Source organism: Crocodylus siamensis, chromosome 7 (assembly GCF_052110815.1).
Source record: "Crocodylus siamensis isolate JL-2025a chromosome 7, ASM5211081v1, whole genome shotgun sequence".
Lineage (NCBI taxonomy): Eukaryota > Metazoa > Chordata > Crocodylia > Crocodylidae > Crocodylus > Crocodylus siamensis.
Window position 1 is genome coordinate 13381790 of NC_143401.1, and position 26851 is coordinate 13408640.

A 26851-nucleotide genomic window follows, 5' to 3' on the forward strand; every position below is an offset into this window, starting at 1 on the left:
CTGCTCTACCCTCATCCCACAAGCCACCAGGAACCTCAGCTGGCAGCTCCTATGGAGCTATTTTCATGGGCATGTATCTGGCATGCTTTATGGAAATCTCCAACACCTGCCTCTTCTGCCACCAGAGGGAACCCCTGGTGCACACCTACCTCAAGTGTGCCAGGTTGCAGGTCCTCTTCTGCCTCCTCCTGCCGAGGTTCTGGCTGCACCTCTCTCCGCACCTTTTCCTTTACGTACTCCTTGTGCATGACCCTACCAAGCTCCAGGACCTCCTGGTCAGCCTCTTCCTAGCTCTGGCCAAGATGGCCATCCACCAGACCAGGAAGAAGGCTCTTGCTGGGAGGAAGCCAAGCCAGTGTGGAGCTGTCTTCCTCTTAGTCCTCCACGCATGTCTGTGGGCAGTTTCACTGGTCAGCATCCAAAGATGACTGGTCAGCTATAGGCATTGGCCGGTGTGCTCTGCTCAATGTCCCCTTCCATATCCCTTGTTATTAACCTGTAACCCTTACCCCATTTCCTGTTTTCTTTTTATTTGCCCACAGAAGTTAGTTGACGCATCTCTAATGGCCTCCCTTTTTAACGGAGGCTTCTAGTTTTCCTTGGTGTCCCTTTGGCACATCATATAGGCCTGACTCCCACAGGCTCTCAATCAGACCTCAGGGGTGAGCCTGTGTAATTCCACTGAGGTCCATGGAAAGGTTAATCCTTCCGGAGGTATGTAAAAAGCCCCACTGACCTGAACAAAACTGCTTGCATGAATGAGGACTATGGACATGATGAAGAGCTTTCGGGATTAGTCCTTTAATGGACTGCTGATACATCTAATAATAAGGCTATCACTCTTAATAGCAGCAACCCATCCACAAAACCACATTCCCCTCTCCCACCAACCTGCCACATCATCATATGCCTGAGAGAGGCTAAATATTATAAGCCTGATTCTGCAACCCTTATTCCCGGGAGCAGCACTCACACAAACACTCCTCTGCATTTCAAAGGCATGGTTCATGACAGCAAATTCGCTCACATGCACAGGATCAGTGCCAGGGCTATGGATCCCCATGAGATTTAAGTGATGCGTAAGTGCAGTGTATGGAGGTGAAAGTCAGCCAGCAGGTGAAAAATGATTGCAGAATCCAGCCCCATGCACTTATGCCTTTCTTGCAGTATCTTCAGTGATTGCCAGACAGCCCATCCCAACTCAGCACCTTTCTGTCAATAGGAGGTTACAAAAGGCTCTAATAAAAAAAGTGCCCTGATATAAAATAATGAAAGTGATAAATCCAACACAATGGTGGTCTAGTTTCTGCCTGGATCTCTACCAGGTGGAGGGAAAAAGAAGTTTTTCAGGGAATCAATTTTAGATTAAAAAGGTCAATATACCATGTCAAGCTACTTAAGTAGCAGGCGAGGAGATAACTTTATTTGTAAATGGGTAAAGGAGGGCTCAGGATTTTGTCACTCGTTCTACTTCCAGCCCCCACCCTCTTCCAGAACCTGTATCTATATGTAGAGTTTAAGGAGAAGAAAATGGATGACACACAAATTATGGGGGAAATAATAGGAGGAAATTAAATCAGGGTCACATTATTCATTCATGGAGACGGGAAGAAGCTGTGAAGATAAGTGCTTTGATGTACACAAGACACATTGTTCGTGGAAAGCCATTCTTTTTTAATATGGCTTTCTTTTTCAAATGGTAATGCATCGTGTAGGAGATGACAGCACCGCTCCCAGCTGTCCGCTCATTAGGGGAACAGTTGTGCACCAGCGCCAAAGGAACCCTAGGATTTCAAGTCCGTGTCCTTCTGGGGGCAAGGGGGTGATGCAAACACAGATAATAATAGCAAACAAGAATGCTTTGTTTCCAGAAGGCCTTGGGAATGCCTGGTTCATAAAGCACTAAATTAAAATCAAACCTTGAGATTAATTTTTTTTTGCTTGTATTTGTAACAGGGCACTTTTCCTAGTTTAATTGGTTCATTTAAGAAGAGTGTAGCAGGGAACCATAGCTTGCATTTCAGCCCACAGCCTAAATGCTTTATAAATTGGTTACCTCTACAATGATTGACATGCAGTCACCTCTGGGGTGGAGCACTGCTGCTATTTAACAGCTCACAACAATGCTGCATACAAAACTGTAGGAATATTCTCATACCCAGGACTGCTGGAGGGTAATTTTAGGCTGACTGACCCATCTTAGTTTTTGGCTCAGCCAGTAAGATTAACACCTCTAATTGAACACATGCTTCCTCCCTTTCTCATTCCATGTACTGTGATCACATAACATGACTGCAATCAACTGATCAGGGGGCAGAAGAAGACCTCCTTTGGGACCAGATGCTGCTAGGTGCTGAGGGCATGCATTTCCCAAAGATGTCAATGATGCCGAAGAAGTCACTGTAGGTATTTGGTGCCTTATAGGGCCAAGGCCTTGGTGTACAACCCCCCTTCTCCCCTGCTCAGCAATACTGATAGCCAGGAAATAAAGCTTGTTTTCATGAGTTTCTGAAGGAACCATGTGTGTCTGTATTGACTGCCTGAGCACCTGCATGAACCCGCTGGAAGGGTGACAAAGGGGCCACAGCCAGCAAAAGTCGGACTTCTGGGTCCTGCACCTCATTCTACCTGGTCAGTGTGACCTGGGGTGGATTTCCAAATGCTGCAAGTTGAAGTTGGTCTGTGTCACATCAGGCTCTACACCTGATTCAGAAAAAGAGAGAACCCAAAAATGAGTCCCAGGCAGGTCAGAGGCTGGTGTGAGAGTTCATTGCAAATACACGTCATTCCAGCCAGTGGTAAAGACAGACTAGGCACCCCAGACTAGGCACCCATCCCATCCCTGGACCTCATTGTCTCATGCTCTAAAATGGGGATACCGGTGAACAACAGAGAAGCAATCAAACTGTTAGGTCCTTATTAGTTACTTGTACTGTGCTTGCCCCAATAAGCCCCTGACATGTCATGGGCCCAGCTCCCCATTTTGCTAGGTGCTGTACAAACAGGATGAAAAGACTGCCCCCACTGCAGACATCTGGCAGTCTGTCTAGGTGTGGAACGGGCCATAGGAGGCACTGAGTTATTATTACAAAGGCAAAATAACAAGGCAGCAGCCTAACAGCTGTGACTTCAATGAATGTGAGAAGTGAGAGCTGGATACCATCCGGGAAAGGATGCCTTGTTAGTCCATAGGACATTTGTCTTTCTACCCGATATTCTTGGCATTTATTTAAATTTCCCTTGCTTATTTCTCTTGACTGCTTAAAGGATTGCAAAGGGTACTCTTAAAGGGTAACTGTTTCACTGCTTAAAGGGTAACTGCTTAGTTAACTAAGCAGTTAGCTAAACCAATAAAAGGCAGCAGCTTTGGAACCTTCTTTCAAAGCTCTTCTCCAGGAAATGTGCATATCGCTTTGCTCCATTGCCTTCCATTTTGAAGGAAAATACATTCCCTGGATTCAATCTTTCTTGCTGGTTAAACAGCGAGTGTAGCTGAGCCTGTCTCACAGATGAAAGAAAAGGAGGTGAATTCTTCCCTGAACGAACCTGTGGGTGGATGTGATGTGATGAATCCCAGGAATAGCAGCCACATTGCAGATTGTCCCAGCACACAAAGAAAACACATTTATTCCAGGACACTTTCCTGCCTTTCTTAAGTAACTTCTTCCCCACACCAGGGTGTTCTTTTAGTTCTGCTCCCTGCAAGCCTGTGGGAACCCGAAGCGTGGGATGTGTGAACAGGACTGCAGGTTGCTCAGTCTGTTTTCTTTTTTAAGGAGCTGAAGCCAGGGCAGATGCAATATTCTGCATGCATGCAATTTCTCAGTATAAGGGCATCACTCAGCATCTGTTCGGCTGGCAACATGAGCACAGCGAGCTGAGCTGTACAGTAGCATTAGTGACCTCTGGTGATTGAAAAGGAGAAGTTTACCCACAAGGTGTGCCTCAGTTTTGCTGATGCTCATACAGTACCTGGCCATGATCTGGCCTGGAAACCAGTGCAAAGCACTCATGGTGGGGGAGCAGTGACAAATGTGGAGTGTCAGCCAGCAAGGGGAGCAGGATTGTAAAGGTGAACTTAAATGCTCTGGTCAAAAAACTTGCTTTCAAGCCCCAAATCAGGGGAAGAATGAAAGGAACATAGAAGTTATAAATGATGGAGGCTTCTTTGCTTACAACCGGCCCTGCCAAGGCAATACTGTCTCCTACAATATGGAGGCTCAGACCATTCCCTGGCATGTATACAGTCTTAGCTGACAGATCACTGTGTGCTTCCCTTCCCATTCACAGCCACACCATGTCCTGGAGCCATCTGCAGTGATGCTTCCATGGAGAAGTACCAAGGGAAAAGTCCTGGACTATATTTTTTGCAGCTGGGAACAAAGAAGTGGAAGCAGCCCCACTAGGCAACCTTGCACCATGCCCCATAGACCACCATGCCCCATAGACCACTACTACGGTTACTCTCTAAAGTCTGAGCTAGTCCTATGCTTAAAGGTCTTGGATGTTAAGCTTTCCTGAACTTCCCTGGGGAGATGATTCCACCACCTCATAGATTTCACAGTATGGATTATATATTTCCTTTCCTTTAATATAATCCCATTGTTCCCAGCTATAGTCCTGGGAAATCTCTTTTCCTTCTTGGTTTCTGGGACTTGTGGGTTTTGCAAATTGCATGCTTTGCCAAACAATCTGTATTTTGCTCATTTAAAGCCTAATCCATCCCAGACAAGAGCAAAGCTCCCATTACTTCAACCAGCTTAAGATCAGGCCCTGAATCCTTCCTCTGAACATAGCCCTTACATGGTCCAACTTGTTTTTTTTCTGAACTTCCCTAGTCTCTCTCCAGTTTGAATATTTCTTCCAGGTAACAACATGCCTAGGAGTGAACACAGTACCAGGAGCCAGATGCCTAACTGAGCCAACCTGTACAACTCCTTTGAATTCAGTGGCAGCCCCCTGACTTACCTCGGCATCAGAGCTGGTCCCCAGGATGTATGTAATGAAGGTGATATGCAATCCTGTACATACAGTCAACTCAAAGCTATTAATCAATTAATCAAATTTATTTCACAGTGCCCTGCAACATGCAGGCATGGGGGGAGGGGCATATTTCTTCCTTATATTTAAATCAGGTCTTTGCAAATCACTTCCTCCTCCCAGAATCTGAATTCAGAATGCTGTTTCCTTGATAGCCACTGATAACATCATTAGCAAGTAGATTAGACAATGTGTGATGCCATCACTTGTTGCCAAGAGATCATGAAACTCATAATGACATAATGATGATAGCATGTCAAATTTTTATACAAATAGTTAAAAAAATTACTTGTTGACTTGCCTATTTAGGGTGCTATTGAGCCAACAGCAAAGCACCCAGATCTCCTGGTCCAAACCCTTTGTCAACTCAGTCCCATCTTGCAGCAGATCAAGGGTAAGCTGTACTAGCCTGGGTCTGCAGGCTCCCCAGTATATTCTGCAGCACACAGCTCTGGCATTAGTCTGTCTGCTAGGGCCCAAGTATCCATGGGCCTGGGATAGGATATGTCTCTGCCCTCACTTGCAGCCTACTGATCCCAGGATTTGTCCCTGAGGACTGTGTCTGTAAAACAGAACCAGGGGAAATCCCTGTGCTCAGCTCAGGCAGGTACCATCAGCACCAGAACGTGGGCAGCCAGACCTTGGAGCCAATTGGGGTTATCATATTGGGGGGGCCTTATTGTCAAAGTCAGAGTCAGAGCAGGCACACAGAGTCCAGGAGCAGGCCACACCGGGCATCAAGAGCTAAGCAATGTTGCCAGCACACAATGTTGCAGTGCCCCACCACTTACTCGCACTGCCAGCTCATGGGCATCCAGCTCAGGGCCCCAGAGAGCAATTCACATGTGACTGTAAAAGTCTAGACAACCTTGAAAAAGCAAAAAGTTAAAACCTGTGTCACATGCTTTAAGCTGCCCTAGACAATCACTCTGGCATGGTTTGTGGAATCACCCATTTACTGAGTGCTCAGAGCAGAAAAATGGGGCTCCTGAGTTCAATTTCCATTGCTGCCACTGTTGCTGTACATGTCCTTAGGCATTCAATAAGGCCAGCAAAAATAGCAAGTGATAGGAGCTTTTCTCCTGAGTCACTGCAGTCATGTCCTTCCATATAGTCCATGCCTCAGAGTCTCTCTCTACTCAGCAGTTGAGCCAGCTGAAAACTTTTCAGACATTAAACATTTTTGCAACAGAACAGTTTTTAGATGGCATAGAACATTGTCCATTTTCCATTGAAAGAACCTCTCCCCATGTTTTTTTTTTTTGTAATGACAGTCAAAAAATGTACACAGTTGGACAATTAAATTTTTGCTTCCACCAGGATTTTGGCAGGTAAATCCCTTTTGGACCTTCTGGGCCCAGCATCGCCATCCTCCCCAGTCTGTGTGCTCTCACATGTCTTCTGGAGCATTTGGGGATCAGGGAAACAGAGCCCTGAGAAAAGAAGGGAGAGATGGGGTGACCTCACAGTTCCCAAGCCTTGACTCTGCCGGTTGATAGAGCTCTGCTGGGTCTTCACGAGAAAACCTTTTTTGGCAGAGATATCCCAGGATCCTTCTGTGAGCATTGCCAGGAAGGAAAGAAGGGAGTCCTTAGCACACCACCCTGCCCATTCCTGCCAGACCTCCTGGGCCTGGTCATCAGGGATATGTGGTCAATAGTATTGACAGCCGCTGAGAGATCTAAAAGGAACAGGGCAGACACCTGACCTTTGTCAGTGGTTAATGAGGGATCACTGGCTAAGGGAACTGGGGCAGTCTCTGTCACACCCAGGCCCACAACAGTTCGAAAGGAAACAGAAACTTTGCATGACATCTGAGCTGCTCCACCTCTACCTTCTCAATCGCTTTCTCCAAGAGGAATCAATTGGGGGCAGTGCAATTAGCTAATGACAAGAGATGGTTTTCCTGCAGCGGGGTGAGGGAGCCTCTTGAAGGTCAGTATATAAAACCCCACTCTGCCAAACTTTACTCATTCCTGGAAGAGGAGACAGAAGCGCCACTGAAATGCAGCTCTTCCACCCAGTCCCAGCTGAATAGTCAGGCTGGGTGCTGGTGACCATGGCCTGGTGGTGAGGATTAGTCCTCCCAGTCCACTCACTGGGTAAGAGTCTGCTCTTGTTTGTCCAAGTGCCCTTCCAAGGTTACACTGTGCTCATACCTGACACCCACATGTATCCTGAGCTTTGCATTGGACTTGGGTTGCTCTGCCTACCCTGCATGGACAGCCCTAGCCACGCTGGAGGGCACAGTCCTGGCATCTGAGGATTTTCTGTGTCCACACATGCAAACACTCTCTGCGCCCCTGCAAGTGCTGACACAGAGAGTCCTTAGATGGACACAGAGGGACTTTCCAAGTACTGTGCACCTCAGATATAGCCCTCTAATACCATTTCCCTGTAGCGCCCATAAACACTAACAAAGTTGCCCCAAATCCTCGCTGACCCTTAAATCCAGCACCCCATCATCACCAGGTGGCTGAAGAGTTGTACAGATAAATGATATTTTGGTTCATTACTGTATGGAACAAGGTGGAGGGGGAATTGTTTGAGGTCCATTCCAAATGAAAACTTTTGGTCCTTTCTTCAAACAGCTAGCAGAAGTTGCTCAATCACAGGCCCTGGTTCTCAAGAGGGCCTTCAATCACCCTGATGTCTGCTGGGAGAGGAATACAGCGGTGCACAGGCAATCCAGGAATTTTTTGGAGAGTGTTGAGGGCACTCCCTAGTGCAAGTGCTGAAGAAGCCATTGAAGGGGCATGTTCTTTTTGACCAGCTGCTCACAGACAGGGAGGAATTGGTGAAGAGTGTAGTTAGTGGATGGAAACTTGGGCAGCTGTAACCACGAGATGATTGAGTTCAGGATCTTGAGGAAAGGAAGGATGGAGAGCAGCAGAGTAAGGACCCTAGACTTCAGAAAACAGATTTCAGCTCGCTCAGGGAATTGATGGGCAGGATCTCCTGGGAGGCCAGACTGAGGGGGAGAGGAGTCCAGGAGAGCTGGCTGCACATTAAAGAAGCCTTACTGAGGGAGCAGGAACAAACCACCCTGATGTGGAGGAAGACAAGCAAGTCTGGCAGAAGATCAGCTTGGCTTAGCAGGAACTCTTCAGTGAGCTAAAACACAAAAACGAAGCTTATAAAAAGTGAAAACTTGGACATACAACTGGAGAAGACTATAACAGCATTGCTTCGGCATGCAGGGGTGAAATCAGTAAGTCAAAAAGCACAATTGGAGTTGCAGCTAGCAAGAGACGTGAAGGGTAGCAAGAAGGGTTTCTACCAGTATGTCAGCAACAAAAGGAGGATCAGGGAAAGTGTGGGTCGTTTACAAAAAGGCAACCTAGGGACAGATGAGTTGGAAAAGGCTGACGTGCTCAATGCCTTTTTCAGCTCAGTCTTCACAGGCAAGATTACCTCCCAGACAACTGAACTAGGCAGCGCAGTTTGGAGAGGAGGTGAGCAGCCAACAGTGGCAAAAAAAAAAGGTAAGGAACTATTTAGAAAAGCTGGATGTCTACAGGTCCATGGTGCTGGAGGGTATGCACCTGAGGGTGCTGAGGGAGTTGGCTGATGTGATTGCAGAGCTGTTGGCCATTATCTTTGAAAACTCATGATGAGCAGGAGAGGTCCCACATGACTCGAAAAGGGCAACCATAGTGCCCATCCTTAAGAAAGGGAAAAAGGAGAATCCAGGGAACTACAGACCAGTCAGACTCACCTCAGTCCCTGGAAAAATCATGGAGCAGGTCCTGAAGATGGGATAGACCATTTCTAAGCACTTGGAGGAGAAGAAGGTGATTAGGAACAGTCAGCATGGATTCACCAAGGGCAAGTCATGCTTGACCAACCTGATTGCCTTTTATGATAAGAAAAATGTCTCTGTGGATGCAGGAAGAGGACTGGACATGATGTACCTTGACTTCAGCAAGGCTTTTGATATGATCTCCCACAACATTCTTGCAAACAAGCTAAGGAAGCGTGGGCTGGATGAATGGACTGTAAGCTGGATAGAAAACTGGCTGGAGCATCGGGCTCAGAGGGTAGTAGTCAATGGCTTGGCATCTAGTTGGCAGTTGGTATCAAGGGGGTGCCCCAGGGGTCAGTCCTGGGGATGGGCTTGTTCAATATTTTCATCAATGACCTGGAAGATGTGATGGAGTGCAGCCTCAGAAAGTTTGCAGATGACACCAAGCTGGGAGGAGTAGTCAGTATGCTGCAGGGTAGAGCTAGGATTCAGAGAGACCTCAACAAAGTGGAGGGTTGGACCAAAAGAAATCTCATGAGGTTCAATAAGAACAAGTACTAAGTCCTGTACATAGGACAGAACAATCCCATGCACCAGTAGAAGCTGGGGACTGTTTGGCTAAGCAGAAAAGGACTTGGAGGTTACGGTGTAAGCTGAATATGAGCCAACAGTGTGCCTTTGTTGTGGAGAAGGCTAATGGCATCCCGGGCTGCATTAGTAGGAGCATTGCGAGTAGATCAAGGGAAGTGATTCTTCCCCTATATTCAGTACTGGTGAGGTCACATCTGGAGTACTATATGCAGTTTTGGACCCCCCACTACAGAAAAGATGTGGACAAATTAGAGAAAGTTCAGTGGAGGATAATGAAAATGGTTAGGGGCCTGGGACACACGACTTGCGAGGAGAGGCTGAGGGAACTGGGCTTATTTAGTCTGGAGAAGTGAAGACAGAGGCAGGATTTCATAGCAGCCTTCAACTACCTCAAGGAGGGTTGCAAAGAGGATGGAGCTGGACTGTTCTCAGTGGTGGCAGATGATAGAACAAGGACCAATGGTCTCAAGTTGCAGCAAGAGAAGTTTAGGTTGGATATTAGGAAAAACGTTCTCGCCAGGAGGACAGTAAAACACCCAGAGAGGTTTTGGACTCTCCATCATTGGAGGTTTTTAAGGTCCAGCTAGGCAAAGCCTTGGCTGGGATGATCTAGTTGGGGATTTGAGCAGGGAGTTGGACTGGATGACCTCCTGAAGTCCCTTCCAATCTTTATTTTCTATGATTCTCAGGAAAGAAAACACTCTGGAACCATTTGTTTCTGCCTGGCTGAAACATTTAATTCAAACTGAAATAAAGTGTGTCATGCAGCCACTGGGGGAGTTTATTAGCTTTTTTGATTATCAACTTTACACAAAGTTTGAAGCAAAAATGCATTGAAAAGGAAAAAAAAACTTCAAAAGGTTTCCTTTTTCATATATCAAATCCAAAGACTTTTTTATTTTTTGGCCAGACAGGTTGGATGAATTTCACATGAATTTGCAAAACGTTTCAGTCTGCCTGAAAGGGTATTTTTCATCGAATAAAATATTAAAGCAAATGTTTCCACACAGCTCTAACTGGCTGCCCCTTTCCCTCACCTCCAAGTGGTCAGTCGGATAGCCGGAAGCCAGCCTCAGAAAGCCTTGGACGCAGCACCAAGTACGCCTATTCTGATGTGACAACAATCGAGGAACTGTCTGCAAAGACAATAGCCAAATAGTGTTTAGTAGCTGGAACAGGGCATTTTAGTAACACGGGCAGTAATTTACGGCATTAAATGGCCTATCAGAACAAGATGAAATGATCGTTTTGGCTTTTTTATTGGCAAACAAATCTTCGACGGGGAACCATCTATCTGGGTTACGGTGATGGCAAAAAGATATTTATTCCGATCCATTATGCAAATCAGCACGAAGTAAACATATGCAAATCATCCTGCCACTTAAATGCAAGCAGAAGTCGAAAGCAATTAAAATGGTCGGGTAATTCTGTAACCCTTCCAGTACCTGAAATTCTTTGGGGAACTGGGAAAAGAAATATCTCTTTATTATCTCAGCTGCCATCGCTAGCAGGATTGAACACAGCAGCAGTATGCTGTCTAGAGATAAAATGAGCCCGTGGCTAGAACTTCAAGGGAACAAGAAGAAGGACTGCCCTCAGCTCACTCCTGAGAAGGCAGGACCCATCTGGTGCTCCATTGCTCCACATCCTACGGCAATCTCTAAGTCAGAGCTATCCAACTGGAGGTCCCCAGGCTGCATGCAGCCCACCAGGGGTTTATTTGCAGGCCCTGGGCTCCCCCGCATCTCCACTGCCCTTATTGCTCTGGCTGCAGTTCCAGCTGGGGTTTCCAAACTCAACCTCCCCTCGCTAGTTATCATTTCCTGCCCCCGCCTGGGGATGGGGGGCAGGCTTTGTGGCTCAGCACAGCCTACAGTGCCAGAGGAGCCCCTGGTATTGTGTAGTGGGGGAGCCTGCAGCCTGATGGGGAGGTGGAAGGGGGCCACGCACCCACCCATGTATGTGGTACAGTGGTGGGGCGGGGATAGAGCTGCCCCCATGCAATGCTGGGGGAGTTTGCAGCTAGATGGGGGGGGGAGCATGGCCCTGCCTGGTGTGGCCCCCAGCTGCTAATAACTCTGAAAGCCCTGGTTTAAGTCTTTCCCTGGTCTGTGAATCTGGCTGACATTCTAGGTAGCTGAGGGCAACTATGTTTGCCAAGACAGCAGAGGACACAGAGATGCTCCAGATTTGTGTCCACTGGCCCAATCCATGATAGTCTGCTCCAGTGTACACATGATGGAGGATACTGCTCGTGGCAGGGCTTTTCTTTAAGGTCTGTCCCATTCAAATCCACCAAAGCTCAAGCTTGTTGACTTTCTAGGCCTGGTGGCAGGAGGTAGGAGCTGACATGTTGCAGTGCATCACAGTAGCTTCATTGAACCTGCTAACTTATAGACAATGCTATGTACCCCCTCCTATCTGCCAGCACAGGGCTTTCTTCTTACCTACCTACCTACCTATCTTCTGACACAGCTCATTCAGAGCCCTCTCATAACCCAAAGAGTGTTTATGTGTTTACAGCCTACTTCTCCCAAACTGCCTTGTGCTGAGCAGTGCCCTCTCCTTGAACTGTCTCCCTGGTACTTTAGGGACCAGGTTCTATGTACTGCAGTGAGTGGGACATCCCAGCTGAGCAATGAGACCATACTGGCTGTTCTTGACTGAGTAGGGGAGAGGATTAGTATAGATATTTGGTTAGCAGTTAGTGATTAAGAGACTGTGATGGGTGCCATTTAGGTTGGAATAAATAAAGTGCTGTCATGATATTTCCTATTAACCATTCATGGATGTTTGATGAACACATACACATGGAATAGATCTGCCACGCTGCTTAGTTTTATCTCTCACATCTGAGAAGAGTGTTTAATCCAAGCTAAATCTGTCTTCATTCTAGCTGTTAGTCCACTAGGAAAGTTATAAATCTGTTGCTGCCTTAAAGATAATATCCGGCCCTTCAAGACAAGTGATGGAGGCCTATGTCTTTAGATGCCCTGGTCCACAATTGTGGTATTGTTACAAATGCCTCTTTTTTAATGAGGAAAAGATCTGGTTCACAGAACTCACCTTCTACATCTCTGAATTAGACAGTACACTCTACAGGACAGCGATGACAGCAAGACGCAGTGCTGCCATTACAACCAGCCCCCAGAAGACAGTAGGTTAAGGAGGTCCAGCATAGCCCTGACCTTGGCCAGTACAAACACAGCTTCTAGGCAGGGCTCTTGCCAGGATTAGAGAAGCTATCAAAGGAGCAAATAGCAGGGGATGAATTGTGTGTCCCTTTCCCAGGTCCTGATATGCTGCTCTGGCAGTAAGCGGGGCCTAGCGCTGACCTGCAAGGAGCAGGGTGAGATTCCCCTGGTACCCTTAAAATGCAAACCACAGTTAGCATCCTAATGGCCTTGTGCCCAGCCTCAGCACAAGGGACAGGGGAGATAGCACCGCAGCAAAGATTTGGAACAGCGCTGGGCTGTGCGGCAGTCCATAGTTCTGCTCTAATTTACACCTGTAGTGTTTTTTAATTTCCACCGGGGATCATTTTGGCCCCTGGATCAAGCCAGAATCCCAAAGATGCAAAGGCAGCTTAAAACCATCTTAGCCTCCTGAGCTGTACTTTTTTCCTGCAACTCCTGGCATTGCAGCCCTGAATCTCAGCCCAGGATGAGATGGGAATAGGGAAGCTGGAGAATGGTAGCTGTGTTGAAGAGAATGAGTATGTATTTCTACTAACATCTCCATTAATGTTTCAAACACTGGCTGAGTGTTTGATTAAACTATATAGAGCTCTGCAGTTTTCAAAGCACACGTATATTTACAATAATATTTCACTGATTGTAATATAATTAGCTATCAAACTGCCAGTCAATGTGGATTTTAGTAGTTCACCATTAATGGATCATTATTCAGCAGGCCCTTACTGAATCGATATAAAAAATTAAAAAGCATTCATTCCATTCTGTTTCAGTTGTCATCTTATCACAGCATATACCGAAATGCACTGGAGATTACAAAATCCATCATCATTTTGCCTTTGTAGCTTGCAAAATTCATAATTAACAAAAATTTCTATTCAGTTTTTCATGTAATTTAATTAGTTTCCAATTAAATGGTGACTAAATATAATCTAATTCTGGAATAGAGCAAATAATTGTTTTCCATTATTTTAGTACTTATCAGTAGTCCATTGTAGTTATCAAAATTCATTATGAACTTCCCAAGCAATACCTAAAAAGAGGGCAGAAAGTGCACATGGAGTGGGACTTGGTGATAATTAGTAATGTATGACATGGGGAAGTAGGAAAGAGGAGGATAAAAGGCAGAGGTAGGGATCCTGGCACATAGGACACTCCAGTGGGAATAGAAAGAGCTGGGTTGTACTCTGCTGCAGTCCTTTGGTGACCTCCAGGAGTGCAGCTTTTCTTGCTGATTTACAACTTGAAAGGTATGTAAGCACCAAACTCCTGCTGATACTTTTGAGCTTTGTGTCCTAGTGATGACAGTAATACCATATCTGTATGCATACAACATGCATTGTTTTTTCAAAAAAACAGCTGCTGGAAACTGGAGTGCATGTTATACATGGTAAGAGCAGGTTCTGCCACTTACCAGGCAAACGTGAAAGTAAAATATTCAGGCAGGCCACAGGTAACAGAACAATGAGAAGGCTCAGCTCACTTGCTGCTGCTACTCAGTTACTTACTACAAGGAAAGATGGGGGTTTTTTTCATTCTGCTTTTCAAAAACAAGGTGTGCATTTTATTCTGGGGTGTACTCTATTTGAAAGAATATGGTACATCCTTTCTGTTTCCCCAGCATTGTTACTGATGTCAGAATAGGTCAACTGTCCACCTGAGCTTAGGGACCCACTGGGCTAGCATAGATTCATAGATTCATAGATTTAGGGTCGGAAGGGACCTTAGTAGATCATCAAGTCCGACCCCCTGCCCTGGGCGGGAGAGAATACTGGGCTCATATGACGCAGCTAAGTGACTGTCAAGCCTCCTCTTAAAGACCCCCAAGGTAGAAGCCAGCACAACTTCCCATGGAAGTTGGTTCCCGATCATAGCTACCCTGACTGTGAAACAGTGTCTTCTAATGTCCAGCCTGAACATACTCTCAAACAACATATGGCCATTGTTCCTTGTTAGCCTGCGAGGTGCATGGGTGAACAAGGTCTCTCCCATTCCCTGCTGGTCCCCCCTGGTTTGTAGACAGCCACCAGGTCCCCTCTCAGCTTTCTCTTGTGGAGGCTGAACAGGTTCAGGTCCCATAGCCTCTCCTCATAGGGCCTGCCCTGCTATCCCTGGATCATGTGAGTGGCCCTCCTTTGGACCCTCTCGATGCTGGCCACATCTCTCCTAAAGTGCAGTGCCCAGAACTGGATGCAGTACTCCAGCTGTGGCATGGTTACGGACCACCCCTTTCTGGAGCCAGCACCACATGTGGCTGGCATTGCTCTTGGTTACCTTTGAGTCACCAATCAAAATGAGGAGGTACCTATGTGCACCAGCTGAATTAACCCAGCAGAAGGGAGGCTGCCTTCTGTAGATATATGGAGTGAGGTTAAAATTAATGCCTCTGGGGTGGTAGGAAAATGCTTTAATCACTCGGAACCTCCTTCCCCAAAATGCAAGTAAATGTAGCCCTTGTTCAACAGCTCAGACTTCAAGCTGAAGTCCCCAGCAAGATCAGGGGAGAATGTCAGCTTAGTTCTTTGTTTTAGCCAGAAAATTATTCCACCCCCTGCCTCGCCCCTTATTTCTAGACAATTGGAAAATAAGCACATCTGGTTAAAGAGTGGATGGAGCCAGGAGCCCGGAGTCCTAGATTCTGCTGCTGGCCAGGTTGCAGATGCCTTGAGTGACTTTGGAGGAGTCTCTTCACCTCAAGAGTAACATTCCTGTCATTTGGGATGGTGAGCAGATCTGTATCTCCCAGCTTGGGAATCAGGTAATGCTCAGTGGTTGCCTGCTTTCATTGTGCGGGTTACCTTGCTGGAAGCCGTCATGCTGTGGCTGGAGTTAGAATTCAGTGCTTTTGTCACGGGGTCACAGAGGTGCCCCGTGACTGTGAGGGTGATTGGCAGAGCTGCCAATCACCCAGGCAGCCCAGGTGCCAGGTTGCCAGGGGCAACCAGGTGGTCACATGGCCGGGAGGGGGCAGGGCCAGGCCTTTATAACCAGCTTAGGCCAGAGCCTGAGACACAGTTCCCTTCTGGCTGCTGCAGGAGCAGGAGCAGGAGCAGGAGCAGGAGCAGGAGCAGGAGCAGGAGCAGGAGCAGGAGCAGGAGCAGGAGCAGGAGCAGGAGCAGGAGCAGGAGCAGGAGCAGGAGCAGGAGCAGGAGCAGGAGCAGGAGCAGGAGCAGGAGCAGGAGCAGGAGCAGGAGCAGGAGCAGGAGCAGGAGCTCGAGCTCGAGCTCTGTGGCTGAGCTGAGCGGCCTGTGTTAGTGGTTGCTGCTTTACCACACTAACCGGCTGCAATGATGCAGGGAACAAGACCGCCCTGATGGAAGGTAGGATTGAGAGCCCTGGTGGGGCCTGGAGGTATTGTTAGGCGTGTGGAGCCTCTGTTTATGTTGTAGCCAGATGGCTTGAGGTTATGTTGCAGTTTACACTGGAGGACCGGGTGAGGCTGTAGGGGAGCGAGGAGGCCTCAGCGGGGCTCCCCAGCAGTTTGGGGGCTCCGGGTGCCCAGTAGGGGCACAGTGCCAGGGGGGCACAACTGTTTGTGCCGGAGTGGCGCGGAGCCTGGGGTTGGACCCCGGCCCGTAAGGACGGCACTTTGCCCAGTGGGGCAAAAGACCCAGGAAAGGGTCAAGGGGGCCAGGCACGGCTATGGCCACCTGAGCCCCAAGCCCGGAGAGGGTGCAGCGTGGAGAGCGCGGTACACAGGCCCCGAGAGAGGGCGCGGCCCCGAGAGAGCGCGGTACACAGGCCCCAGAGAAGGCGAGGCCCCGAGAGGGCGCGGCCCCGAGAGAGCGCGGTACACAGGCCCCGAGAGAGGGCGTGGCCCCGAGAGAGGGCGTGGCGCTGAGAGAGTGGGGTATACAGGCCCTAGAGAGGGCAAGGCCCCGGAGCGGGGCAGAGGCAGGGCGCGAGGCGCGCGGTGTCAGCCCTAGAGAGGGCAAGGCCCCGGAGCGGCGCCGAGACTAGGGCGGCGGGAGGGCGCCGGCCCGAGGGCGCCGAGACTAGGGCGGCGGGAGCGCTCCAGACTTAAGACGGAGCCGGCGATTAGCCAGGTGCCGGCTAGAACCCGGCCCAGGAGCGCCGGTATCAAGCGGCGTTAGCTAGTCGGACCCAGGAGGCGCCAGCAAGTAGCTGGGCGCCAGCGGGACAGGCCCAGGGCGCGGGGAACGGGTGAGAGAGGGGCCCGACCCAAGGAGGCGCCCGGTGGGCGAGGAGCCCCGGTGCCCGAGAGAGAGAACAAGGGCACCAGAGGGGTGAGGGACCGCGCAAGCGTCCCCCAGAACAGCTGTGAGGCTTGGGGCGTGCTGAGGGGGAGGCTTGGAGGCACGCATTGCCCTTAAGGCAGGACGCATATCGAATCCCCAGTCTGGAATAGGGACGAACAACAAGACCGTCCATTAGGGAAACTGGCAGCCTCCACATTATATATTTAACCATCAAAGTCGTGGCGGGCAAGATTCTGAGGGTGCTACGTCACCCTAATGTGACGGTAGGCGGCGCTAGGGAGCTCACGGCCGCCCCTAGCCGCCACTCCCTCACAGCTTTCCTTAGCCTGTGATGTTCCTCAGAGGTTGACAGATCCCAGGGTCATTTTGGTGTTTGAAAAAGATGAAGGCAAGTCATCTGACTTGCAGCTTCCCCCGGCTGAATGATGAGTCTTTGTTAGCTTCTGAGTGCTGCAAAGAAGGGACGGGGTGCAATTTTCTATGGTGCTTGCATGAGACCCTGTGGGAGCAGCATTACATCTTTCATAAGCTGCCAACCTGATTTCATGGGGTCTTGGAAACTTGTTCTCCAGGGAGCATCCACTAGCAGTGTGGTGTTGGGATTTGTGAGTGTCTGCTTTCTGCCCTTTACATTAGCGGAGCTCTGTGCAGGGACATGCATGTATCCATCCATCTGGCAAGTGTCTTCATATCTGAGGGGGCTGTTCTGCATCACTTACTCTGCCAAGGGGGTGGAATAGCTTTTCTGCCTGATGTGGCCTTCATTTCAAGGAACTGAGAAAATAGAAACTGGATTCACAGCATGGCGGCATTAAAAGCAGACACTTTGGCTAGCACAAGTGTCCTGCTGCAGGCAAGCCAGCAGAGGTAATGCCGATGTGTTGCCCAGGTGTTTGGAGTGTGGATGTGCATTACGGGCTCAGGTGCAATCATGACTTTGTGAAGTCATTATACTGCAACACTTAAGCATCCACAGAGCATCTCTGCTACCAGTTTGTCTCCACTCCCCAGAATTAATTAACTGAAAACAATAAACTGCAGGGTCTTGCCTTGATAATAATGGGAAGCCTGAGTAATGGGAATCCTGTAGAGTTCCCAGCTCCCCGGGCTGGCTTGAACATCAGGAGATCCAGCCTCTGCTTCTGATTCTGTCGCTTCCTTTGCGTGAGACATTAGAAGGAATAAATCACAGATTACAACCCCATGCCTTGATTTTCCCTGAAGATAACACCAACTGACCCCCACTTGTCCCATGTTCTGAGGTCTCTGGGTAAAAAGCACTTAATTCAGGTGAAGGATCTTGAAATCAGAAGGTTCCCAAGATGTTTGACTCCCTAAGTAGGGAGGGGATGAAACGCGCTCACCACAGCAGCCACTCCAAACAGCAAATGGGTGTGGTGGAAGGATGTGTAAGCTATCTCACCCACAGGGATCTGGAGCCAGAGGGCTCTCTCATGATCATCTACAAGGCTCTGGGGCAGAGAGCAGCCTTATTCAAAACTCCTCTTGGAAGCAAAACTGTCCCTTCAGAAAAATCAAAATAGGCAGGGGAGAGGGTCTGTAAAAATCTCTACAAGGCCAAGAGAAAGGATATCACACTCATTCCCAAGCTATTGCCATCAAAGAGAGGACTTTCCGCAGGAACGGCCCTGCTACTTTATATGATTCAGTGCATGCTTAGCCCAAAGCCTCAGCACAAAGGTTCTCAGTGTAAGAACTGGGGCAGGAGGGAGAAGAGGAGTATAAAAACTCTAACTAGGGGCAAGGGGTGCTGGTAGTGCACACTGACACCCTATTTGCCTGGGGGTCTTTGTTTGCAGGTACTAAGATGTGATCTCAGGCTGCATATATCAAGCATTTCCTGAATTTTTCTGGTGAGCATATGCTAATTATCCTCTAGCATTGCAGACTCTCCCTAATGTGGGCGAGGAACATGTAAGAAATAGCTTTCCTTGCACCCAAGGATATTTCCCAGGAAGTCATAATAGAACGAATGGGGGCAGCTTAGATGGAAGGTGATGCTGTAATGTGTTTTAATCTAATGATGCCCCTGAATGTGTTTGTGGAAGATAATGTGCATCAACCACCCTACTTAAAGAAGCCAGCCTTCAGAAACACCAGGATTAGAATGATACACCTCAAGGGGCACTGGAAGAGCATGCTCTTTTCTCTTACTGTATATGAAGAATACAGCTTCCCCTCCCCTGCAACAGAGAAGCTCTGCCTCACTCCCAAGCTCATAGATAAGACATGCACATGTACACACACATCAAATAAATATGTACTTAGATCATGCATGTACACACACAGATTCCTCCCATTCACGCCTGCTGAAAAATTAGGACACACACACTCCATTACCCATGCAGATCCTCCTACCTACAGAGACCCAGATAAACTCTCCCTCCCACTCACAGATGCAACTACATGTGTGCACACCCACACACCTATCACAGATGCCACTCCCCTTTGTGAGACACTCCCATACATCTCTCCAACACACAGATTGCAGAGAAAAAACCTATGCAGGCATAAAGGCTCTAGCCCCAGCCCATGCTCCATTACTGATGGTGCATTAGCAAGAAACACATCCCAGTTTACATGGGGGCCATATTCTTGTACAGGAAAGACAAGATCTCCACGTGCTCTGCCTTCTGGTATGCCTACATGGCACAATGTAGTGCCATGTTGAGAAACCCAAGGGACCTGAAAGAAGTTTAGCCACATCAGGGCACTGCTATGCAAGGTCAATACACCTTGCTCCTCAACTCAGCTAGTTAGCCTGGGCAGAGTGCTATACTAACAAAGTTATACCCTTCCTGGTACATGAGATAGATCACTTAGAGCTAGCCAGGGTAGCTCTGAAGGGCAGAGGTGCATTGTACCAGTAGATTGGCAATGTAGCTAGTTGCCTTGGTAGTCATACAGCAAACTGCAGTTAGAGACATCTGAGGCCAAGTCTAGTTCACCTAAGTGTCAAGTGTAATTGCATAACCTTCTGCTCTAGGCTAAAAACAGTTACTACAAAACCTGGGCTGGTGGGTCCTCTTCTTCCTTACTCCTCCATTGGGACTCATCCTTAAGGGCAAGATAATAGTATGTGACACAAGCAGTTGCATGAATGGAGTTTCAGGGACGTGAACACCTGTTTGCACTATTGCTACCATAGGCAGTGCTGCCCTAGTGGAAGGGCACTCAGGACCCACAGGAAGTGAGCAGGAAACTCTCACCCACTAAAGCTCACACCAGTGATTCTCTACGGGGATGCTGCCATGTCCTGGGGTGCTGTAAGACCCTTTCAAGGGTGTCAGCCTGCCATCAGGTACAACTGCCCCACCCTTCGCCTCTTCTTCCAGGAGATGCCATGTGGCTCAGGGTTTGGAGGTGGCTGCATCAGGATGGGGCACCCTGCTATAGTCCAGCCTGGCAGGAGTGGCTACCATGAAGCTGCAGCTGCTGGCCCACCAGAGTGGCAGCACCATGACTGCAGACAGGATACAGTAAAGGTCCCCCCTTGTCCCTGCACAAGGGATATCCCCGAGGCTTCATGCCTTGAAGCATGTCTCCTTTGCATGCGGGAAAGCAGGGGCTCCCTCTGCCCTGGCAAAAGTTTGCCAATCCCTGGTATACACATATAGACTGAGTCTGCTACTGGATGTGTTATCATGGAGCTGGTCTTTGGCAGAAGCAGCAGAACTGTATATTTTTCCATCCAGAGTTTTGGGTTCAACCCTTACAGGGAGCCCAGCCATTACACAGCCCCAGCAGTTGAAGGGAAGTGCTGGTGTGTCATCAATACCAAGCTCTTCTGTAGTGCTGTCTGTAAGCCAACTCCAATGTATTTGATGAAGGAGACCACTATCTTAAAGCCATCTGAAGCACAGTTGTGATCTGCCCAAGGCCACCTCAAAAGCCAATGGCAGTGCTGTGAGTAGAACCTGGATCTCCTGCGTCACGGTTCAGCGCCTACCCTCTCTCTCTGCCCCTGGGGTTCACAAAATGGAGGCTTGCTCTGCAGAAGGCTTTGAAGCCTAAAGTGGTTTGTAACAGCTTCCTGGCAAAAACAGTGCAATATATAATCAAGCCATGTACACCCCAGCAGCTTTCTCCACAACAAAGGGAACACGGAAAAGGCAGCGGTATACAGTGGGGCCTGCTTAATGCAAAGCGCTTGGTAAAATGTGCCTTTCATGGGGTATCTCATTAGCTCTGAGTTTTCTCATCCTGTGTCTAGTTCATATCAGTCAAAGGATTATAACATGAAGGGCACTGGGGATTTTCATGTGCTACTTAGCGAGCATGGAGTCTTCTTAGATACATTCAAATCGGAACCTAAATACTCTGTGACTTCATTTTGTTGGGACTTTTAAAAGTAATATTTTGTGCTGCTTCTACATATTTCATCCACTGATCCCAGTGATCCAATTTAGCCCATGAGTCAGGCACTTATTCTTAAAGCCATTTAACATATCAGTAAACTGGAGCCCTGGAAGGTTAAGGGGCCCAATGGCACAATGTCCGAGCCCAGGCATCCTGGCTCTTTCTCTGCTTTCCTAACCGCTCGTTTGTGCAGATTTCTTTTTGGCTTTCTGCTATGTTACATGAGATTTGAGGAAATGCTATGCAAACTGCTAGAGTGCCATGAGCCTTTGTTTGAATAACATAGCTCACTAAGAACATGAAAGATATCTTTCCCCCTCTTTGGCTTGGTGCGTTAGGAAGGAGAGCCAAGAGGCTGCTCATGTGTCTGCTTCCAACCGGTCACTTCAGGAAGGGCTTGCATTATTCATTGAACTACACACGTGATCACTTCTTTCTTAGAGCAGTTCACTGCTGCAGTGAGGTGAAAAGCCTAGAAAGACTGAAAACAGTGATCACCCATAACAATTTAAATGCTGTCACTCTGGCAGCCTAGAAAAACAGCAGCAAGAGACAGAAAGCTCCATCTTCAAGCTACAGAAACCATCTTGCTGAGCTTATTGATAGTGCAAAAGAGGAAGGAAGAGGGGAGCAATGCAGTCTCACAGCATGTCTAACAGCCAGAGTGGTTGCTACGGTCTTTTAATTTAGGACAATAAGCTGCTCCCAACTTTATAAAGGGCCTGAGGACCACCTCCATTCCCATAAACCTGAGGAATTAAAATGCCATTTCCCTGCTCTTTTACTGCCCAGCAAATCATTTATTGGGACAGCCTTATGGCCACATTTTATCTTGCAAAATAAAATATAAAGATCATAAAATACTGCACTCCTACCGACGAAGTGCAAGCTGCTGTTTCTGCTGCAGTTCACTAATTACACTAAACAAGACAGTGGTGTAAGTATGCCAGCTTGTCGGGAGGAGCCTGTCAGCTCTCACGTGCTAAATGCTGCCAGCTTAGGTCACTGCATGGATCAGAGGCCTTTAAGGAATGGTGAGGTACTACTAGTAGTAGAGACTCACGGGGTGCATCTTCATGAGATATTTTACTTGAGATTAGAGCAAATTACTCTGTAATAAGCATCACCGTCTACATGTGCTGACCCTTAATGCACAGTAATTTGCTTTAATCGTGAGTAAATTTGCTACCTGTAAATACAAGTAGCGAATTTACTCGGGAGTAATTACTGTGTGGTACAGCATGTGCAGACGGCTGATCAGGAGCAAATTTGCTCCCAGTCAGCTGGGCAGCAGAGGGCAGGAGATTGCTCTGTGTCCCCAGGAGCTGCCTGCTGCTGGTACAGGCTTCCTCATTGGAGTCCAGGCAGGGACAATGTCTCCCTGCCCCAGCAGTAGGGAGCTCCCAGTCCTCACTCTGCAATTGTGAAGCAGGGGCTGGGAGTTCCCTGCATGGGGCCAGTTCCCAGCCAGCCCTGGGCTCCATGTAGAAGTCTGCATATGCAGCCTGGAGGTGGCTAGAGACTGTTCTGTTTTGGGCAGTGCCCATCCACCTCCAGGCTGCACATGCAGACTTCCCTGCTCAGACCAGGGCTGGCTGGGAACTGTCCTGGCCAGGGGCAGGTCCCAGCCCCATGCCCCAATCAGGCAATTGTGGCATAGGGCTTGGAAAGAGCTGCAGGGTAGGTCCCAGCCTCCTGCCCTGATCTGCCATTGGGGCAGCTAGCAGTGAGCCCCTGGATGGGTAGGAAATCCCTGCCAAGCTCGGGGCTGCTGCTAGCTGCTCCACTGGCCAGTTGGAGCAGGGGGATGGGACCTGCCCCTCCCCTGCTGCTCTTTCCAAGCTCCCTGCCCCAATCAGGGAGCTGAGGCTGGAAGCTCCTTGCTGCTGGGACAGAAGGACATTGTCCCTGCCCCAGGTCTGCCGCTGGAACACACCCTGGCAGCAGACAGCTCCTGGGGGCAGGGAGCAATCCCTCAGCCCTGCCCAGAAGACAGCTCTCTCCTGGCCCCATGCTGCCTGCCAGCCAGCCCAAGAGGAGCCTAAAGCTTCCCTTGGCTGCTGCAGGGGACCGGTGCAAGGCTAGAGTGGGCAGGAGAAGACTGCTACCAGGAGCACCAAATCTGCTCCCACATCCTTGCACATGTAGACACCTGCCCAGGGTAGTTTTACTCTAATGTAAACCCACTCTGCAGTATTTGCACATGTAAACATGCCTAGTGAGTGCATTTACACATATGTTTTACTGCATGTTAGATTAATTTAATGCACAGTAAAGCATCACTGTCTACATAGGCTCTGTAATCAGTGTGCAGCAGATTAATTTACTTTAGCATAGGATAGTCCTGTCAGACACAGGTACTATCCTATACAGCAATAAATTACCGTGCTTAAATACATGTGTAGACAGTGACATCAGGAATAGTTTACTCAGGCTCAGATTGGGCCAGAGTACATTTAGTCTCATTAATTGCACGTGTAGATGCGCCCAGTGGGTGGCATTTCTCCCCTGTGTGGATGCTGGATCCACCACTGACAGTGCTACAGAAAATATAGGGATTGAAAGCCAAGGCCCTGCTAATGTGTAGTCATTAAAGATACAGCTTCTGCAAGAGAAGGCTGAGAGGTGATCCTGTAGCTGTCTACAAACTCGTCAGGGGACAGTGGGATAGGAGAGGCTCTGTTTCCCAGGGCACCCCTTGGAGTAACTAGAAATAACAGCCACAAACTGGCAGAGAGCAGGTTCATGTTAGACGTCAGGAAGAACTTCTATACGGTAAGGGTTGTCAGAATCTGGAATGGACTTCCAAGGGCGGTGGTACTCTTCCCTACCCTGGGGATCTTTAAGAGGAGACTGAACAAGCACCTGGCTTGGGTCATCTCACTTCAGTGCTCCTTCCTGTCTGGGACAGGGGGTCAGACTCAGTGATTTGCTGAGGTCCCTTCTGACCCTAATATCTATGAATTTATACCCTAGCATGCTGGCAAGAGGAGGGTTTAAAGTCTTGAGCCCTGGCTAGATTCCAGGTTGCATAATTACATCTGTCTTCCTATTCCTCTTCTCTAGTTTCAACTGGATGTGGATATTCAATCTACCTTTTTGCCTTGCACTGCTGCACAGTATTGCTGTGGACTGTTTAACTACCCCCATGATCTACCCCAGCAGTGGCTGAATTTCAGTGGTCCCTATAGCATTGGACTCTGTCTTTGGTTGTTTGTTGAAGAGTTAGGGGCTGGAAAGTGTGCTATTATTTAATAATAGCTGGCACATAAGTAGGGCAGCAAGCTGTTGCTAGTACCTAGTAAAATGCAGAAGAATTCACAAGCCCTATGCTCTAACAAAAATAGCAGAAAGCTTGCAATTAAATCTCTGGCTAGGGACAATGTTAGGAGACCAGAGGTGGAAAGGCCAATGTAGAAATGTTCTGGTAGAAGAAAGGCTGCTTGGTGGGCAAGTGGCAGGATATGGCTGTAAATAGGCAATGGCTGAGCTGCATCAGGTGTGGGACAGGATCCTAATCATCTCAGGGGGAATTTCAAGAACACAGGTTCTGGTTGGTGACCTAACTAGAGCAGGAGTTGGCAACTTATGGCCTGCAGAGATTTGATCCAGCCCATGATCTGGCTTTCAGCAGCAGGGGAGAGGGAGAGAATCAGCAAGGGAAGAGGTGGCAGCTGGGTTACAAACAATGACCTGCCTTAGGGCCAAGCTGCAAGGCTGCCAAGCCCTGAACTACAGTATTTACACAACTCCCACAGTGCCAGAGCACCTCACCGCCTTTATTTCCATTACCACAAGCACCTTGTGGAGCACTTCCCTGCGCCTTGATTCCTCTTTGAGTCCACTTTGAGTCAAGGTGCAGGGAAGCTAAGTGACTTACTCAAGGCCACACACAAAGTCTGTGACAGAACAAGGAACTGAGCTGGGCTCCAGGTTGCAGACTACTACTCTGGGCCAACTTTCTTCCATTTACAGTGTCTGTGTAGCAGGGTATTTCAGTCTAGCTTGCACACACGAGAATGAAGATCAGGTGGGACAGACCATCACTTCTGGAAACGGGGTCAAATTGTTTCCCTCCATGGCAGGCAAAGATGGCAATGTAGGGTACTGTACACAGAGTCTTCTCTCCTGATCATTGCCTGCAGCGCCCAGCCATACCTTGTGCCAGGCCCTGGAGGTGGCAGAAGGTGCCTGTCAAGCTGCAATATAAGTATTTTCCCTGTTTCTGGTCTCTCCCCTGCGACCACTGGAGGCTGTAGCTTTTCTGTCCAGCTCTAGAGAGGCACATCTAGAGTTCAGCCCCTGAGACAGGGGATCGATACCCTCTGAAAGGGCACTTGGGAGGGAGGAACTTCTGCTTCAACATGAGATTAGGCTGTTGTGAGACAGGCGGCTCTGGCTGGTTCCTGCTGTTGCCAGGAGAAGACAGCACGTCCCTGCTGCGCGCACTGGGCTGTGGCTGGGAGCCCTCGTGCCTGGCGATAATGAGCCGTCGTGTCTTGTTATCAGTGGGTTACAAGACCTCTTGGCCAGGGAGAAAATGTTGCTTATTGAGCTTAAAGGCCAAACAAATTCTTCAGGCTGGAGCTATTGATCTGGCAGCCTCCCTGACAGACGGAGCTGCCTGCCTAGGAGCAACGGGAGCTCGGCAGTGTCTATGCAATGATTAAAGCTGGCCAGAGCAAGGCTCTTGGCTGCTTCGCACAAGGTGAAGAGCTGGGCATGGATGTTTCTGCTCTTGAATTCATCCTGCTTGTTGCAAGCCATGTAACTAATGGACATGGCCTTGAGCTTGTTTCCAAGCAGAGGGCTTGTGAGTGTTGCTGGATTGACAGCCCCGGGGACTGCAGGCCTCTACGCACAAAGCAGGCAGTGCAGGCAGGGCTGTGCAAGCTCCCTCCCTCACACAAAAATACCGCACATGCACAACGCCCCTGCACTGCCCATCCCAAACTCTCCTCCTTGCCTTCCCTCTTCCACACTCCCCATCTCCCTCACCCAGTGACAGCATAGGGCCACTCTCCCTGCCCCAACACCCAACCCTCCACAGCACTCCCCGGGTCACACACCCACTGCACTACCAGGTAGGGACAGCGGAGGGTTACTTCCCAACGCATATCACCACTCCACCCTGTCCTTGACAAGCTAACTGCACTCCCTCATTATCAGCAGCCATCCCGCCCCAGCCAGGGATGGATCCCCTCATCCCCACACTTCATTTTGGGCAGAAAGGGAAACTTCCCTGATGCACCCACTGCTCCCTCATGCGAGGACAGCACAGGATAACCTTCCTCCTTTGCCATACACCACTGCCCTCAGACAGGGCAATCTTCCCCTGTTTCTCTTTCCATCACACATGAGAAGCTTGGAGCATGGCTGCTCCATGTGAAAGAGGGAGAGGGCCCTTCTCCCCTTTGCCATTCACAGGTGGGAAAGTTTGCAGGGATTTTTACTGTTGTTGATAAGAAATAACCCCTTCCCTAATTAAAGCAGGGTTTACTCTAGAGTAAACCCACCCTGGGCAGGCATCTACACGTGCCGAGATGCAGGAGCAGATTGGCTGCTCCTGGCAGCAGTCTGCTCCTGCCCCCTTTAGCCCTGCACCGGTCCCTGCAGCAAAGGGACTTTCAGCAAAACAGTAGCATAACCAGGGAGGTTACAAGTGTCCTTCCTCAACAAAT